Source organism: Narcine bancroftii, chromosome 1 (assembly GCF_036971445.1).
Source record: "Narcine bancroftii isolate sNarBan1 chromosome 1, sNarBan1.hap1, whole genome shotgun sequence".
In the NCBI taxonomy this organism is placed as follows: Eukaryota; Metazoa; Chordata; class Chondrichthyes; order Torpediniformes; family Narcinidae; genus Narcine; species Narcine bancroftii.
In genome coordinates, this window is record NC_091469.1 from 348732352 (window position 1) to 348751304 (window position 18953).

Sequence of the window (18953 nt, forward strand, 5' to 3'; positions counted from 1 at the left end):
GAGAACTGCTGTGGTGATCTCACTATCTACTTAGTAATGGGTCTGACTGAAAATACTACTCTCAACTCTTAGCACATTAAAATGTATGTTTCAGGGAGCTGGAGCTGAAGTCAGAGTATCCATGGCAACCATTTTTTTTTATCAGATTCCTTTTAGGATATAATGACCAGGGTCAAACACTTCATTTTGAGTCAAATATATTTGTGTGCTCTGGGTTTTATTTTATTATAAATAGGTTTGGCATTTATAATTCCTTTTGTTAAATTCTAATGGAATTGTAAAACTGCATTATGGGATTTCTTTTAGAGCTTATTGAACACAATGAACTACAATTTGTTATGGATCAGTTCCTTAAAAAAATTAAACTATAATGTGACCTCCAAAATGCTAAGCTGAGCAAACTTCACATTTTTGTGCATTATTTAAACCAAAGGCTTTGATAAATTCCATTTGGAATATTGAGACAAAGTCCCCAAGTCCTTCATCAATTAAATACAATACAGAATTCAGAAGAACATCTTCACTCAAAGAATGGTTAAAAACTTGGAGCATGCATCCACAAGGAGTATTAACAGCAAATAGTTTCAAAGCATTTATGGAGAATATAGAACATAAGAGGGAGTTTAAAAAAAAGTAAGTGAATTGTGATGTGTTTCTGAAGAGTAGAAGACCCAGTATTATTGACTTATTAGCTCAGTAGAAAATATTACTTCCTTGTCAGTCCAAAAATCTTACGGCTGGGTTAAATCTGCAACGTAGAAATTGCTTTAAAATCTAGGTTTGATTAGAAGCAATTAATTAATGCTCCCATTATTCATGGGAGCAATTGGTCAATTATTGATCAATTATTGATCAGTTTTTAAAAATTCTATTGGTTTGAATTATATGTGTGTGTGTGTGTGTGTGTGCGCGTGTAACTATATATAATATATAAAAAAAACTATATATCCTGAGCAGATTCTATGGACAAGATGCCTGTGCTGAATATTGAAGTCCTGGTAATTTGAAATATGTATTAGATGGAATGAAAACTTATGCATAAGAACATTAAACAAAACATAAGAAATTGGAGGAGAATTGGAGCTTTCACCATTCAATGTGATCATGGCTGATCTAATGATAGGCTCATTTCTACCTAACTTCCTTTTTCCCCATAGCCCTGAATTCCTTTATTATGTAGAAATCTATCCAACCTTGTCTTAAATATATTTACTGAGGTAGTCTCCACTGTTTAAATGGGCAGCAAATTCCACAGATTCACCAACCTCTGGGAAAAGCAATTCTTTCTCATCTCAATTTACTGCCCTGAATCTTGAGGCGATGTCCCCTATTTCTCATCTCCCCAACTAATGTAAACACTTACCTTGCTCAATTTTATCTATGCCCTTCATAATTTTAAATGTTTTTATAAGATCACCTCTCATTCTACATTCCAGTGAGTGCAGTCCCAGGCAACTCAATCTCTCCTCATAGGCTAATCCCTTCATTCTTAGAATCAACATAGTGAAACTCCCCTGCCCTGCCTCCAAAGCCAATATAACTTTCCTCAATACTCCAGATGCAGTATTACCAGAACTTTGTATCAGTTGCAAAAATAACCTCCCTGTTCTTAAATTCAATCCCTCTAGCAATGAAGGCCAACATTCTATTTGCCTGCTTGATAAGTCTGCTGCACCTAAAACTAAACCTTTTGTTTTATGCAAAGCACTCTCAAATCCTTCTGCGCATCAGCATGCTGCAACTGCTGGCTATTTAAAAGGTATTCTGATTTTTCATTTTTCCTTCCAAAGTGGATAACCTTTCATTGTCAACATTGTATTTCATCTCCCAGATTCTGCAAATCCATTTGTAAAAGAACAGTCATCTTGAGGGTTTGCTCAACAGCATTCTTCCCTCAAAGAATTCAATCAAAAATAGATCAGAATCCAAAAGTCCAAAACCAAAATATTGACTATCCATTTCTCTCCTTAGATGCTGCCTGACGCCACGAGTCCCTCCAATTTCTCACTGCATGCTCAATCAACACGTTTGCATCTGCAGAGTTTTCTAATAAATCTGTAGCTCAGTATAACAATAACACCATCCAAAAATTTGATGACAGATACCATGTTAGTGGGTTGCATAAAAAGGGGCAATGAATCAGCATTCAGGAGAGAGATTGAACATTTTGCTGAATGGTGTGAACTTACAACAATTTCTCACTCAATGTCACTAAAGCCAAGGAATTGATTGTGGGAAGGGAAAGCTGTAGACATACGATCTAGCAATCACTGAAGGATCAGAGGGTTGGGGGGGGGGGGGGGGTCGTGGCAAGATGGCGTAGATTCTAGATGTGCAATCTCGACCTCTCTGGCCGGACTTTTAAGTACCTGTTTTTTAACTCTGTTTTCAAGTTTAAACTCTAAGTTTTAGCTTAAAGTATTGAGGAACTATTATGGCCATTAATGGTAAAAAAGATTAAACCTCAAGTGCAGAAGAAGTTACATTTTCGAAGTGCTGAAGATTTGGGGCCGAAACAACTTGTTACAGCTTCAGGTTTAATTTCTTCATTGTCTAAACCACAAAGACTGCCTGTGGGAGCTGAAAATAAAATGTCTACTACTCACCAAGTGAAGGATGGCGCTGGAATTACCCATCCTCTGGAAGGAGGTGCATGTTCCCAAGAAGTGGATCCTGATTCTGGAAGCCTTTCGATGTTAATGGAGGGAGCACGCAGGAAGACGAATCCATTGTTTGAAATGCATCAGGATATCAGGAAGATATCGCTTTCTTCCATGATTTTGCGCAAAAACAACGAGCTGCGGGGTGAGAGCAGTGTTGACCCCCTGAGGAAGTCGGGGTGCCGTCGCTGGGAGTCCAGACCCGCAGTAAAACCTCTAAAATGCCTTTTGTTGAGTTGCAGCAGGAGCTGCAGTTACCTGGTTCTGCCACTATGTCAGAGAAAGCAGGGCTGAGCTTTTCTGAGTTACAATGTATGCAGTTAAATGCTGTCATTCAACCTTTAATGAATGAGATGGCTCAAATGAATGCTAGTATAAGTTCAGAATTGAATACAGTTAAAGCACGTGTGGAAGCATCTTGTGAAGATTTTTTAAAAATTCAGTCTGCTTTTTTTGGAATGTAAACAGCAAGTGGTTTCTAACACAGAAAAAAAATTGTTGAAGGATGAAAAATCAGTTATAGAATTGCGAGAACGTGAGAAGGAGTTAGAGAGGAAAATAGACTACTTGGAGAATCAAAGCAGAAGTAATAATGTGAAAATCGTTGGTTTGCCAGAAGGTATGGAAGGACAAGATCCTCTTCGTTTTTTTAAAGACTGGATCCCACAAGTACTAGGGCAAGAATTTTTTTCTGGAGGCTTGGTACTGGAAAGAGCTTATAGAGCTTTAAGAAGAACACCTTTACCTGGTGAACCACCGAGATCTGTAATAATTCGATGTTTGAATTATTTGGACAGAGAAGCAATACTTCGACTAGCAGTGCAAAATGTGAGACAATGACAAACTCCGTTATTGATTCAGAATAGCAGAGTTTTTTTTAAATCCTGATTTGAGTTAAGAGGTCATTCAACATCGATGTCGATTTAATCCTGTTAAAGAAGTTTTGTGGCATAAAGGTTATAAGTCTACTTTTCGCTACCCCGCAGTGTTGAAAGTGTTTTACGGAGACGATCAATTTCGTTTTTTTGAGAATGATCATGAAGCAATGATTTTTGCTGATTCATTGCCAGATATAGGAGGACAAAGACATAGTCCACCATTGTCTCCTAAAGAAAAATCTGGTTGTTCTGGAAATGGAAGAAATGGCAGAAATGGGAAAAATGGGAATGGAAAGAGTCCAACTTCTTCTGAAATGGGATCTCCGAGTTTGGAATCTCTTGGATGAATAGAAGAATTTTCTTATTCTTATTTTACTTTTTATTTTATTATGATATTTTGATGTTATTCATTGTTCGGCTGGGGAGGGAGAGATTTGCTCTAAGTTCTTTACTAGTCATCAGCCACTGGTGGGTGACCCACACCCAATTTTTGTTTAGGGATTACTACCTTTTGGTAGTTTTTTTGTTTTTTTTTTTATTATTTTGTTTAATTTTCATTCTAGTTAGCTTTTAATTTGTGATTTTTTTCTCCTATTGGAGGGCCTATATACATTGATTTGAGTTTTCATAGAAAGCTATTATTGGTATTTAGTAATAGTAGATATGTCAAAGTTGAAGTTTGCTACTTTTAATGTTCCAGGTTTAAACAGTCCGATCAAGCGTAAGCGAGTCTTGGCATATATTAAGAAAATGAAAATTGATGTTGCTTTTTTACAAGAAACACATTTGAATGTCAAAAAAAGTATGAAATTAAAGAGGGACTGGGTTGGGCATGTATATTCTTCTTCATTTAATTCCAGGGCTAAAGGTGTAGCAATTTTGATACCTAAAAAAATTATCTATTGAATTACAATCAATGGAGGAAAAGGCAGGATGTATTCTTAAATTGAATTGTAAGATTTTTAGTGAATTTTGGATTTTACTTAATATTTATCCCCCAAATGTAGATGATGAAATATTTATTTCAGATGCATTTTTATATCTGGGTCAGGCTAATGATAATATTTTAGTTGGTGGTGATTTTAATTGCGTTTTGGAACCTTTATTAGATAAATCTCCGAAGAAAGTTAAGAAATCTAAGATGGGAGTTTAGGTTCAAGCATTGATGAAAGATCTTAATTTCGTGGATATTTGGAGATGTCTTAATCTGACAGAGAAAGATTTCTCCTTTTATTCATCTAGACATGAATCGTTTTCAAGGATTGACTTTTTTTTTAGTATCGGCATATTTACAAGGGAAAATACAACAAGTGGAATATAAAAGTAAGGTGATTTCAGATCATTCTTGGTTATACTTTACATATGCAACTTTTGAGAAAATTCAAGTGGCCTATCATTGGAGGTTTATTACAATGTTGTTAAAAATACAGAATTTATTGATTTTTTTGAAAAAACAAATTAACTTTTTTTTGAAAGAAAATTCTAATTCTTTCAAAGTAAGTTTGTATTATAGGATGCTATGAAAGCTTATTTGAGAGGAAAAATAATTAGTTATACTTCTAAAATAAAAAAAAGAATCGATTAAATCAGAGTCTTGAATTAGAGAAACAGAATGATGAGTTAGAAAAGGAATTTCAGAAAGATGCTAAAGAAGATCAGAAAATAGAATTATCTGGGTTGAAATTGGAATATAATACTTTGCAATCTTGTCAATTTGAATGTGTGATTAATAGGACTAAACAATGGTATTATGAATGGGGAGAGAAAGCACATAAGGTATTGGCGTGGCAATTAAAGAAAGAACAGGTTTTGAGGACTATTAATGTGGTTAGACGGAATTCTCTTATCATTTATAAACCTCATGAGATTAATGATGAATTTTGTTCATTTTATAAAAAATTATATACATCTGAAGAAAAACAAGAAACTGGATCGATTGATCTTTTTTTAATCACAGTTGAATTTAGTGATATTGGAGGATGCAGATATACAGGAGTTGGAAGAACCATTTACTGATTCGGAAATTAAAATGGCTATGCTGGAAATGCTGAATTGTAAATCGCCTAGTGATGGATTTTCAGTTGAATTTTATAAAATCTTTTATGATGATTTTTCTACAGTATTTGGAGATGTATTATGTCAAGTTGGAGAACATTATGAATTACCTGAGTCTTGTTCTAGTGCTTTAATTACAGTAATCCCAAAGATAGAGATCCCTTGAAAGTATCTTCATATAGACCAATTTAATTGTTAAATGTAGATTATAAAATAATAGCTAAAATATTAGCGAATAGATTGGCTAATTTTTTACCAAAGTTGATTCATATGGATCAAACAGGTTTTATAAAGAATAGATATGCTTCAGATAATATTCTGTGCGTGATTAGTTTGATTAATAGATTTTGACAATCTTTAGATCACCCAATGGTGATATCTTTAGATGCAGAAAAAGCATTTGATAGAGTTCAGTGGAATTTTTTGTTTAAAGTTCTGGAGAAATTTAAGTTTGGTCCTTTCTTTATTGGTTGGATTAAGGCTTTATATAGTAAACCGTTAGCTAGAGTATTGATGAGTGGCTTGATTTTGGAACCTTTTAAATTGACTGATCAACACGTCAAGGTTGTCCTTTATCACCAGCTTTGTTTGGGTTAGTGATCGAACCTTTAGCACAGCTGATAAGACTTTTTTTGAAAGTTTTAGATGAGGAGTATAAAATTAATTTATTTGCTGATGATGTATTGATGTATTTAACAAACCCAGTGCAGTCACTTTTGCACTTGAAGGAGTGTTTAATACAATATGTATGTCTTTCTGGATATAAAGTTAATTGGGAAAAAAGTGAAATATTACTGGTAAGTGAAGGAGATTATTCAGTTTATAAGAATATTATTAATTTGAAATGGACTGATCGAATTAAATATTTGGGTATAAATGTGGATGTTAATTATCAATCTTTATATAAATTAAATTATGTTCCATTAATTTAAAAAAAATTAAAACTGATTTGATTAAATGGAAAGATTTACCTATTAATTTATTGGGTAGGATAAATACAATTAAGATGAATATTTTTCCGCGTATGCAATATTTATTTCAATCTATTCCGTATTTACTTGATATTTTTTTTTCGAGATTTGAATAAAATGGTTAGGGAGTTTTTATGGAGAGGTAAATTTTCGAGAGTAGCTTTGAATAAATTAACTTGGAAATATGAGTTAGGGGGATTACGTTTACCATATTTTCAAAATTATTATGAAACAGCATAAATTTATTAGTTCATTAATGGATTTGGAACGGCCTCCTAGTTGGGCCAAAATTGCGATGGCAAATATTTCTAAATTTGAAATACATCAATTTTTGTTTAGATGGAATATAAATTTGTGACAGCAACATAATGTGCCTTTACTAAAACATTTAATGAAGTTATGGATAAAGAAAAATTAAAATGATAGGCTCTAGGGATGAATTATCGGCTTTGACTCCGTTGTATAATAATCAACTTATTTCTTTTTCAATACACAATTAAAGTTTATTACATTGGAGATTTAAAGGTGTGGAAAACTTGGGAGATTGTTTTAAAGAGGGTAAATTTTTATCTTTTAATCAGATGAGATACAGTTTTGGTATTGATAAGAACTCTGTTTCTTTATTATCAAATTCGATCATTGGTAAAATGTACGTTTGGTAGAGATATAATTTTACCTGAAATGACTAAATTTGAGACTTTTCTTCTGAAGGTACCAGAGAAGGGTTATATTTCATCTATGTATCAAATATTACAGGATGGTATGGATAAAAAGGGTTTGGGATAGATCTAAAAGTAAATGGGAAGCGGATATTGTTTTTATTTTTTCCGACGATGATTAGTTAGATCATGTAACTAGATTGATAAATGCACGTTATGCAATGATTAACTATAATTTTCTACATCAATTATACTTAACACCTGAAAACTTAAAAATGTATGGTTTTCATGAATCAGATTTGTGTTTTAGATGTGGTAATTCTGTTGGAACTTTTTTTCATGCTGTTTGGTCTTTTTGGAAGAAAATTCAATTGTTTTTAAAATACCTGTATAAGATTAAAATACCTATAGATCTGACAGTATTTTTATTGGGTAGTTTGCAACCTCTGAAAGGTTTGGGATTAGATAAATTTCAACTTGCTTTTGTACATTTAGCTTTATCTGTAGTGAAAAAAATGTATTGCTAGTACATGGAAAGATACAAATATGATTGATATTAATAGATGGCATAATGAGATGAAATATTGTTTAATAATGGAAAAAACAAAATATGTTTTACGTGATAATTATAGTTTCTTTGTTAATAAGTGGTTGTAATACTCAGAATATTTACATTTAAATTTATGTTGATTAGATCTTAATATGTCTGTTTAATTTTTCTTTAATATTTTTTTCTTTTTTCTTTCTTTATGGCTCTCCTTAGAAGAGTTGGCTGAAAGTGGAGGGTTCTTTTCTTTTTTTTTCTTTTTTTCTATATACAAAAAATAACGTTCATGTTTATGGTTAATTGTTGTACATGTTATGTACTATTTGTTTTTTGAACAAATAAATAAAGTTTAAAAAAAGGATCAGAGGGTGAACAAATTTAAATTCCTGAAGTCACCATCTGGGAGGACCTTTCCTGGTCCCAAAACACTAATGTCATCACGAAGAACGCACAACAGCACCATCTACTTCCTCAGGAGTTTCCAGAAGTTTGGTATGACTTTGGAAATTTTGGCAAACTTGAGCACATGTGCAGTGGAAAGTGCACTGACAGGCTGCATCAGAGTTTGATATGGGGGCATCAATACATACAAGCAGAAAGCCATGCAAAAGGTGATGGACACAGCCCAGTGCATCACAGGTGAACCTTTCCACACTATAAAGAAAATCTGCATAGAATGCTGTGGTCAGAAAGTGGGAGCAATCGTCAAGTATCCACACCACCCAGGACATGCTCTGTTTTCACTGCTGCAGGCAAGAAAGAGGTATAGGTGCCAAAAGACTCCAACCACAAGGTTCAGGAACAGTTGCTACCTCTCCACCATCAGACTCCTAAATAAGAACTCAGACTCATTTCAGAATTCTTACTTTGCGTATTATTTATTACTGATATTTTTTATGTGTTGAAGTCCATTTGTTTGCATTTCTTTTTGTTTACATTTCTCCTTTTGTATACATATCTTTCTTCTTTGGTATAGTTGGCAGTTACTGATAAGTAGAAATTCTGCATGACACACAGGAAATATAATCTCAGGGTTGTTCATAATGTCATGTATTTACTCTGACAATGAATCTAAACTCTAAATTCTAATTATTGTTTTTTTATGTCTTAAAATATGCAAATATATTTCTCTGTCTTATACAAGTTGTTGGTCTTGAGTTTGAGAATGTAATAAAGTAGAAAATCTCCTTGCTTAACATTGAACATTACAGCACAGTGCAGACCCTTTGGCCCTTGATGTTGTGCCAACCTACATATTCATACAAAAAATGAATAAATATCTAAACCATTTGTGCTTCATAACTCCCTATTTTTCTTTCCTCCAAATGCTTGGTCATTTAAAAAATCTCTTAAATGGAGCTAATGTTTTCGCCTCCTCCACCATCCCGAGAGAGGCATTTCTGGCACCTACAACTCTTTAAAAAAAAACTTACCCTGATATTTCCCTTAAACCTTCCTCCCTTTACTTTGTGGAGATATCTTTGATTTTTGATATTTCTGCCCTGGGGAAAAAAGTGCTGGCTGTTCACCTTATCCATGTCTCTCAGAGTCTTGTCGACCTCCATTAAGTTTTCGTTCATCCTTATTCATTTCAAAGAAAAAATTCCCAGCTCTGCTAACCTTGCCTCAAAAGACATTTTCCAATCCAGGCAATATTTTGTTAAATCTCCTCTGCACCATCTCTGAAGCTTTCAATTCCTTCCTATAATGAGGTGACCAGAACGGAACACAAAACTCTGGTCTCACCAGAGATTTGTAGAGTTGCAACATGACCACGATTCTTTAACTCAATCCCCCTATTAATGAATCCCAGTATTCTATAGGCCTTCTTAACTATCCTATCAACCTGCACAGCAGTTTTGAGAAATGCATGGATTTGGATCACAATGTTCCTCTTTTAACCTATTCTTAGCTTTCTGGTTTGACCTCACAAAGTACATCACATCACACTTAACCAGATTGAATTCCATTTGATTCTTTTCCACCCAGCACTGCACCCTATATCCTTTTATAACCTATGACAAAGTTCAGCACTGTCCACAACTCCTCCAACCTTCATATTATCTGCAAACTTACTGACCCATCCTTCCACATCTCCTTCTGGGTGATTTATAAAAATCACAAAAAGCCTGGGTCCTAGAACAGATTCCTGCAGAACTCCACTACTCATTGAATGCTTGTTGTTATTAGTGCATTCAACCTATAGCAGGTCAATGGAAATTGGTGTAAGTGATATTCCGGCCTATCAACAAATTACATGTATACAATCCTTTTCATTCAACCTACATAGGAGACACATAGTTCATAGAACTGATCCATTACAGCAGCTCCATTGATCTCCAGTACTGTCCGTGTAGCGTTTGCATGTTCTTTCAGTGACTGCATGAGTTTCTTCTGGATGTTACAGTTCCCTCCCACATCCCAAAGATTATGAAGATTGTAAGGCCACTGTGAATTGTAAATAGTATAGAAAAGTGAGATGTAGAAACTAGGGAGTAAGGAAAGGTATGCAAGAAAAATTATTCAGGGAGTGGAAATGCTCAAAGCCAGCATTGATTCAGTAGGCTGAAATGGCCTTTGTCATAAGGAAACATGCTGATATAGTAAAAAAGAATAAAACAAACTTTTCACACATTATTCTCACTGTAAAAATTGGAAATCTTAGTAAATGCTAAAATACATAAGACTGATAATTTAAAAGAAATCTTATGAGAAATAGTCTCTTCACCCCTCTGTCCTTTAACTATAAATATTAAGTTTTAACCTTTTTTAAAAAAAGTACAAATTCCATGACTTATAAATACATTAAAAAGAAATACTGTGATGACCTACTTACAAACAACCAAACCAGCTCCCAAATTGGCAGACATGCTGGGGAAAATGTGGGAAATTAGCCTGCATCCAACACAGATTATTATCTGAGATGATGACATCAATATTGATGTCACTTCCTGTCCATGTGACAGCAGCAGTGATGTATATAAGCCCAGCTTGCAACTTGTGTATATATCAACTTGGGTAATGTGTGTATTGGTATCTGTAGTAGTATATTTGGGCCCCAACATGGAAAACTTTTCTTTAATGCATTCTGTAGCTCTGAAACTGCTTATGTTTTGGACTTTGCAATCATATTTGACCAAGCAGAAGTCCATTTCCAATTGGGGCAGTTAACATATGATTCCATGTGGTGCTACTATGTAGTAAGTGCCCTGGATCAAGAGATGGCATGTTGAGTTTCTGATTTTTCTGTAGCAGCTTCTGGAGGAGGGTAAGTGAATATGGCACTTTCGAGTCTGTTCATCCTACCTTTGGTCTCTCATAATGTGAGTGAGCATCTTGTTTACTTGGATAGCTTGGGAGACTGGATCCCTTCAGTGCTCATGAATGAAATGTTGGCACAAGTGGAAAGGCATAGGTCCTACCTTGTGTTTGAGCAGGCTTTTTTTTGAGCATTTCTCTGAAATGCATATATTTTAATGCAAGAAGCATAGTGAACAAGGTAGATGAGCTTAGAGCATAGACAGATACTTGGGGTCATGATATTGTGGCAATTAGTGAGACCTGGCTACAGGAGGGGCAGGACTGGCAACTTAATATTCCAGGATACATTTGTTTTAGATGTGATAGAGCAGGGGGTTAAAAAAAAGGGGGAGGAGTTGCTCTGCTTGTGAAGGAGGACATTACTGCCGTGAGGTGGCAGGATGGTCTGGAGGGATCATCCAGTGAGGCTGTTTGGGTGGAATTGAGGGGTGAAGGAGGCATGAGGGTGCTAATAGCGGTGTATTACAGACCATCGAATGGGCCAAGAAAATTAGAGGAACAAATTTGTAGGGAGATAATGTATATGTGTGAGAATTATAAGGTAGTGATCATGGGAGATTTTAACTTCCCTCACATTGATTGGGATACCCATACAGTTAGAGGGCTGGATGGGCCAGAGTTCGTTAAGTGTGTTCAAGATTGTTTTCTAAATCAATTAGTAGAAGAACCAACTCAAGACGGTGTAATACTAAATCTCCTGTTAGGGAATGAGCTAGGTCAGGTATCGGACATTAATGTTGGAGAACAAATTGGGTCTAGTGATCATAACTCTGTTAGTTTTCGGGTAGTTTTAAGGAAGAGCAAGGCGGGGCCTAAAGTTGAGGTTCTGGATTGGAGAAGAGCAAATTTTGAAGGAATAAGAAGGGATTTGGGGAGTATTGAGTGAGACAGGATATTTTCAGGTAAGGATGTAAATGAAAAATGGTGGATATTCAATAAAGAAATTTTGTGGGTACAGAGTAGATATGTCCCAGTGAGGATCAAAGGAAAGGCTTGGTTTTTGAGCAATATTGGAAATTTGGTTAGGAGAAAAAGGGAGGTGTACAAGAGGTATAAAGAGCAGGGTGCTGAGAGATTGAAGGAGGACTACAAGGAGTGGAGAAGGAATCTTAAGAAAGAAATTAGAAAGGCCAAAAAAAGGCACGAAGAGGCTTTGGCAGACAGAGTAAAAATAGATCTGTGATAGTACAGATCTATCACCAATGTACATAGTGTATATAGTTACTGTATCTAGACTGTGCTTACATCGATTGGCTGAGAGCTAAGCCACACCTATTGTCTGGGCCTTAAAGGGTTGTGTCCCTAGCCAGGTCGGATCATTCCGGACTGGTCGGCCACCTGTGAAGAGCTCCTGTCTTTTGCTAATAAAAGCCTTGGTTTGGATCAACAAGTCTTTGATTCTTTCAACGAGCTCTACAATTTTATTAGCAAAAATAATTTTTTTGAAAGGGATGGAGCGTTTAACTCGGCCAGAAAAACTTGATATCGACCCACAGTCAGCTACAGCCTTCAAAGCCTTTAACTTCTGGCTGCTGAACTTTGAAAACTTCCTGAGATTCATTGAGGTGGTGGAGGATAACCAGCGTCTAACAGCATTGCTGTCTATGGTGTCCTTGAGAGTTTACGAGAACATCCAGGATGAGACCACTTACACCGCAGCCATAAAGGTACTGAAAGAACTGTATAATCAACCAATGAACAGAGTTCATGCCCAGCTCGTGCTTGCTTCGAGGAAGCAACAGCCCGGCGAGTCCAGCAGGGCATATTTACAAGTATTAAAGGACTGTAACTGTGTGGACAAAACTGCTGCCGAGATCACAAACGATCTTGTCCGGGATGCCTATGTGGCCGGGCTCCGATCGAACAAAGTAAGGCTGAGCTTGCTTGAGCAAGGGGTAGAAAAACTACAGGACGTGGCCCGGATTGCAATCACAATGGAGACTGCAGCCTTAAAGTCCACCGAGCTCTCAAGGGAATGGACCCCTTGTTCTGATGTGAGTAGAGTGCCCTCTGCATGGCAACGCCTGACGTCACGGTGACGCCGAACCCGGAAGGGGCAGCCCACCCTCGCAACCATGGTGTTGGTCCGCCTCTCGCCCCCGTGCAGAACACTCGACCCAACCTCGGTCCTGACTGTGGCAACCGCTGCTGCTGCCACCGCCACAGCCACCCCCGCAGCCAACCAGGTACTCACCCTAGCATCCATCGCTGACGACAGGCGGGGCCTGACCGCCGCGACTGACGACCAACCCACCGCTAACCGCGAGCAACTACAAACCCCACTACGTACCTTTCATCAGCCGACGCAGCGACAACAGCACTTCCAGGAGTTCCTCCAACCTGTTCCTCCAGCGTTGCGTGACGTCGTCCCGTTGCGTGACGTCGTCCCGTTGCGTGACGTCGTCCCGTTGCGTGACGTCGTCCCGTTGCGTGACGTCGTCCCGTTGCGTGACGTCGTCCCGTTGCGTGACGTCGTCCCGTTGCGTGACGTCGTCCCGTTGCGTGACGTCGTCCCGTTGCGTGACGTCGTCCCGTTGCGTGACGTCGTCCCGTTGCGTGACGTCGTCCCGTTGCGTGACGTCGTCCCGTTGCGTGACGTCGTCCCGTTGCGTGACGTCGTCCCGTTGCGTGACGTCGTCCCGTTGCGTGACGTCGTCCCGTTGCGTGACGTCGTCCCGTTGCGTGACGTCGTCCCGTTGCGTGACGTCGTCCCGTTGCGTGACGTCGTCCCGTTGCGTGACGTCGTCCCGTTGCGTGACGTCGTCCCGTTGCGTGACGTCGTCCCGTTGCGTGACGTCGTCCCGTTGCGTGACGTCGTCCCGTTGCGTGACGTCGTCCCGTTGCGTGACGTCGTCCCGTTGCGTGACGTCGTCCCGTTGCGTGACGTCGTCCCGTTGCGTGACGTCGTCCCGTTGCGTGACGTCGTCCCGTTGCGTGACGTCGTCCCGTTGCGTGACGTCGTCCCGTTGCGTGACGTCGTCCCGTTGCGTGACGTCGTCCCGTTGCGTGACGTCGTCCCGTTGCGTGACGTCGTCCCGTTGCGTGACGTCGTCCCGTTGCGTGACGTCGTCCCGTTGCGTGACGTCGTCCCGTTGCGTGACGTCGTCCCGTTGCGTGACGTCGTCCCGTTGCGTGACGTCGTCCCGTTGCGTGACGTCGTCCCGTTGCGTGACGTCGTCCCGTTGCGTGACGTCGTCCCGTTGCGTGACTCCCCTGTCAACTGCTTCAATAACACTAAGCCAGCAATGCTCTCATCCCTTCACTAAAGCAATGGAACTGATTAAAGTGCATGGACACTACACCAATTGCTTATTTGACTCTGGGTCAACTGACAGCTTTATCCAGCCAGATCTGGCCCTCCGTTGGGGACTTGACATTATCCCCACTACCCAGAGGATCTCATTAGTGACGAGGTCGCACTCGACTGGGATAAAGGGGTATTGCCTCGCCACGCTGGAAGTACAGGGCCTAACGGTCATCCACTTCAAATTATTCGAGCTTCCCCAATTGTGCACCCCAGTGTTGCTGGGATTAGACTTTCAGTGTCAGTTCCGAACGGTGTCTCTACACTTTGAGGGACCCCATGCCCCACTCTCGGTCTGCCATCGCTCCATCACCGAAGCACCCGAGCAACCCGCCCCCGTGCCCCAGGGCCAATCCTGAGGCCTTTTCACACTCCGGATTGCCCCGCCAGCACTCTTCGCAAACCTCACCCCTGGCTGGAAGCCTGTGGCCACCAAAAGTCGGCGATATAGTTTTGAAAACAGGCAATTCATTAGGAGTGAGGTGCGTAGATTGCTGGATGAAGGCATCATCGAACCCAGTTCAAGCCCCTGGAGAGCCCAAGTGGTGCTTGTCAAGAACGGAAAAAAACTACAGATGGTGGTCGACTTTAGCCAGACCATTAACCGCTTCACGCTCCTGGATGCGTACTCCCTGCCACGCATCACGGATGTGGTGAACCAGATCGCCCAATACCGCATTTTCTCCACCATTGACCTACATTTGGCCTACCACCAGCTCCCGATCCGCTGTGAGGACCGACCATTCACGGCCTTTGAAGCGAATGGGCGGCTATATCAATTTCTCGGGGTACCATTCGGGGTCACGAATGGTGTCACGGTCTTCCAGCGGGAAATGGACCAGATGGTGGACCAAAACAGGCTAACCGCTACCTTCCCGTATCTGGACAATATCACCATCTGTGGCCACGACATGCAGGACCATGACGCCAATCTAGACAAATTTCTTCAAACTGCTCGTCGGCTGAACCTGACTTAGAATTTGGACAAGTGTGTCTTCCAGACCACATGGCTCGCTATTCTAGGTTGCGTGGTGGAGAACGGGATAGTCATGCCAGATCCTGACCGCATGCGTCCCCTAATGGACTTACCCCCCCCCCCCATACCCAGAAAGCGCTCAAACGCTGCCTGGGCCTTTTCTCGTATTACGCCCAATGGGTTCCACACTACGCCGACAAGGTGCGTCCTCTTATCAAGACCACCTCCTTTCCCCTCTTGACCGAAGCCACAGCGGCTTTCGATCAAATTAAATCCAACATCGCCGCTGCGACGCTGCATGCGATCGATGAGTCTGTCCTGTTTCAAGTCGAGAGCGATGCATCCGACTTCGCCCTGGCAGCCACCTTGAACCAGGCCGGTCGGCCTGTAGCCTTCTTCTCCAGAACCATCCAGGGTCCAGAGAGTAGACACTCCTCGGTCGAGAAGGAGGCCCAGGCCATAGTTGAAGCAGTGCGTCACTGGAGACATTACCTCGCTGGGAGGCGCTTTACACTGTTGACTGATCAACGCGCGGTCTCCTTCATGTTCAGAAACACCCAGCGTGGTAAGATAAAAAACGACAAAATCGCCAGATGGAGAATCGAACTCTCCACCTTTAACTATGACATCCTGTACCGGCCTGGTAAACTCAACGACCCGCCTGACGCGCTCTCCAGGGGGACGTGCACCAGCATACAGATAGACAGACTACAGAAACTCCATGAGGCGCTCTGTCATCCAGGGGTCACTAGGTTTGCCCACTTTGTGAAGGCGCGCAACCTACCCTATACAGTTGAGGAGATCCACTCCATGACCCGAGCCTGTTCGGTGTGCGCTGAATGCAAGCCCCACTTCTTCCATCCGGATAACTCCCACATTATCAAGGCCACCCGCCCCTTCGAGCGTCTTAGCGTAGACTTTAAGGGGCCCCTACCGTTGACCAACCGTAATACCTACATCCTTATGGCCATCGACGAGTACTTTGCTTCCCGTTCGCTGTGCCCTGCCCAGACACCACTGCCACCTCAGTGATACAGGCCCTTCACAATATTTTCGCCATTTTCGGGTACCCCAATTCCATCCACAGTGATAGGGGGTCCTCATTCATGAGCACAGAGCAGCAACATTACCTTCTGGAGTGTGGTATCGCGTCAAGCAGGACCACGACCTATAACCCACATGGTAACGGCCAGGTCGAGAGGGAGAATGCCACCATATGGAGAGCGGTTACACTGGCTCTCCGGTCTAAAGGTTTCCCCACCTCTCACTGGCAGGAGATTCTCACTAGTGCCTTACTCTCCATCCGCTCCCTCCTATGTACTGCAACAAATGCCACACCCCACGAAATGATGTTCCTTTTCCCGAGGAAATCCAAATCAGGAACCACTGTACCGGCATAGCTCACCGTCCCTGGCCCCGTCCTTTTGCGACGCCACGTCCGGCACTCAAAGAACGATCCCTTGGTCGACCGAGTGTCTCTACTCCACGCGGACCCACATTATGCCTACGTTGAGTTCCCAGACCGGCGGGAGGACACTGTTTTGGTGCGGGACCTAGCTTAGGATGCGGTACACCCAGAAAACCCCCCAAGCCAACCTTCCCCAACTCTTTATTCCCCAGGCCCCGTGCCGCAACAGTGCCCCAACGACCCTGGCCACTCTGCCGACAACACGACTGGAGAATTGAGCGACGGAGCAGTCGCACCCGACGAGCCCGCTGGCGACACCACTCCAGTGACCCCAATCCCAGCACCACGGCGGTCACGCCGGATGGTCAGACCCCCTGACCGCTACAGTCCTTGACCTACCCCTTCCTTTCATTCTCTCCCTCGTTTTTTTTTCCAGTGTCAGTTCTCCAAGAAGGGGTGAATGTGATAGTACAGATCTATCACCAATGTACATAGTGTATATAGTTACAGTATCTAGACTGTGCTTACAGTGATTGGCTGAGAACTAAGCCACACCTATTGTCTGGGCCTTTAAGGGTTGTGTCCCTAGCCAGGTCGGATCATTCCGGACTGGTCAGCCACCTGTGAAGAGCTCCTGTCTTTTGCTAATAAAAGCCTTGGTTTGGATCAACAAGTCTTTGATTCTTTCAATGAGCTCTACAAGATCCAAAGGGTTTCTATAGGTACATTAAAAGTAAAAGATTAGTGAGGGATAAAATTGGACCCCTTGTAGATAGCGAAGGTAGGCTGAGTGAGAAGTCAGAGGAAATGGGGGAAATTTTGAATGATTTCACGAGGGAAAAAAAATATTGAACCAGTTGAAGTAAAGAAAAATAGTGGGGAGGTCATGAAGCATGTAAGGATAACCGAGGAGGTAGTGATGGCTGTATTAAAAAAGATAAAGGCGGATAAATCTCCCGGACCAAACAAAATATTCCCTAGGACACTCAGGGATGCTTGTGGACAGATAGTGGGGCCTTTAACAGAGATATTTAGTATGTCACTGGTCACGGGGATAGTGCAAAAGGATTGGAGGGTGGCGCATGTGGTTCCGCTGTTTAAGAAAGGGTTCAAATGTAAACCTGGGAATTATAGGCCCATGAGTCTGACGTCTGTGATGGGTAAGTTGATGGAAAGTGTTCTGAGGGATGGTATTTACAAATATTTCGTTTGGCTGGGAGTCGGAGGAGGAGCTTGGAGAGAGTCGCGCTGTGAGTCGGAGGAGGAGGAGCTGGCTGAAAGTGAGTCAGAGGAGCTGGCTGAAAGTGTGTCAGTTAATTGGTCAAGGGGCCAATAAAAGGAGTGAAAGGGGAGGAAGCGGCCAGCGAGGAGTGGAGCAGTGAAGGAGTGAGACTTCCTGGCTTTGGCTTATCAGGCTTCGGAGAAAGCAGGCAAGGAGAAAAGGTAAGCTGAGTTATTTGCCTTCATATTCAGAATCATGCCAATAGGGTTAGTGCTCTGTACTGGGTTTCAAATGTGGGAACAATGGGTGACCTCCACCCTCCCAAATGGCCACATCTGCATCAGGTGTATAGAGATGCAATTACTAAGGTAGCGAATTAGGGATATGGAGTTGCAGATTGATGACCTGCTGCTTGTAAGGGAGAGTGAGGAGTTAATCGACTCAACTTTCAGGGCGATAAATACTCTAGAACCTGTGTCAGGTAAGTTGGAAACTGTCGGGGGTGGGGGGGGGGGAAGAAAAAAGCGAGGAAAAACTGAGAGCACACCAGTGACTATCCCACTCAGCAACAGTTATGTTGTGTTGGATTCTGTTGAGGGAGATGACCGGACAGAAGATGGCCAAGGGCACCAGGTCAATGGCAATGAGCCTGGCAGAATGGTGCAAAAGAAAAGGAAAAGGAGAAATGCAGTAGTTATCGGGGACTCCATTGTCAGGGGTTCGGACAGGATGTTCTGTGAGCCAGATAAGTATACCCGCATGGTGTGCTGCCTCCCTGGTGCAAGGGTACAAGATATCACAAATCGGGTCCAAAATATTCTGAGAGGAGAGGGAAAGCAGTCTGATGTCTTGGTACATGTGGGTACAAACGACATTAACAAGAAAAGGGAGGAGGTAATGAAAAGGGATTACAGTGAGCTGGGACGAAAGCTGAAAGACAGGAATGCTAGGG

At 41.4% G+C, this 18953-nt stretch overlaps 1 long non-coding RNA gene across 1 annotated transcript; it reads right to left on the bottom strand.

Annotated features, from left to right (window-relative positions):
- Nucleotides 1-8629: 8629 nt before the first annotated feature.
- On the bottom strand, nucleotides 8630-10692 carry LOC138752513 (uncharacterized). The gene is made up of 2 exons (XR_011350718.1): nucleotides 10607-10692; nucleotides 8630-8772 (listed from the first exon to the last, which is right to left on the bottom strand). It is a non-coding gene; the product is annotated as an uncharacterized lncRNA (long non-coding RNA).
- Nucleotides 10693-18953: the final 8261 nt, after the last annotated feature.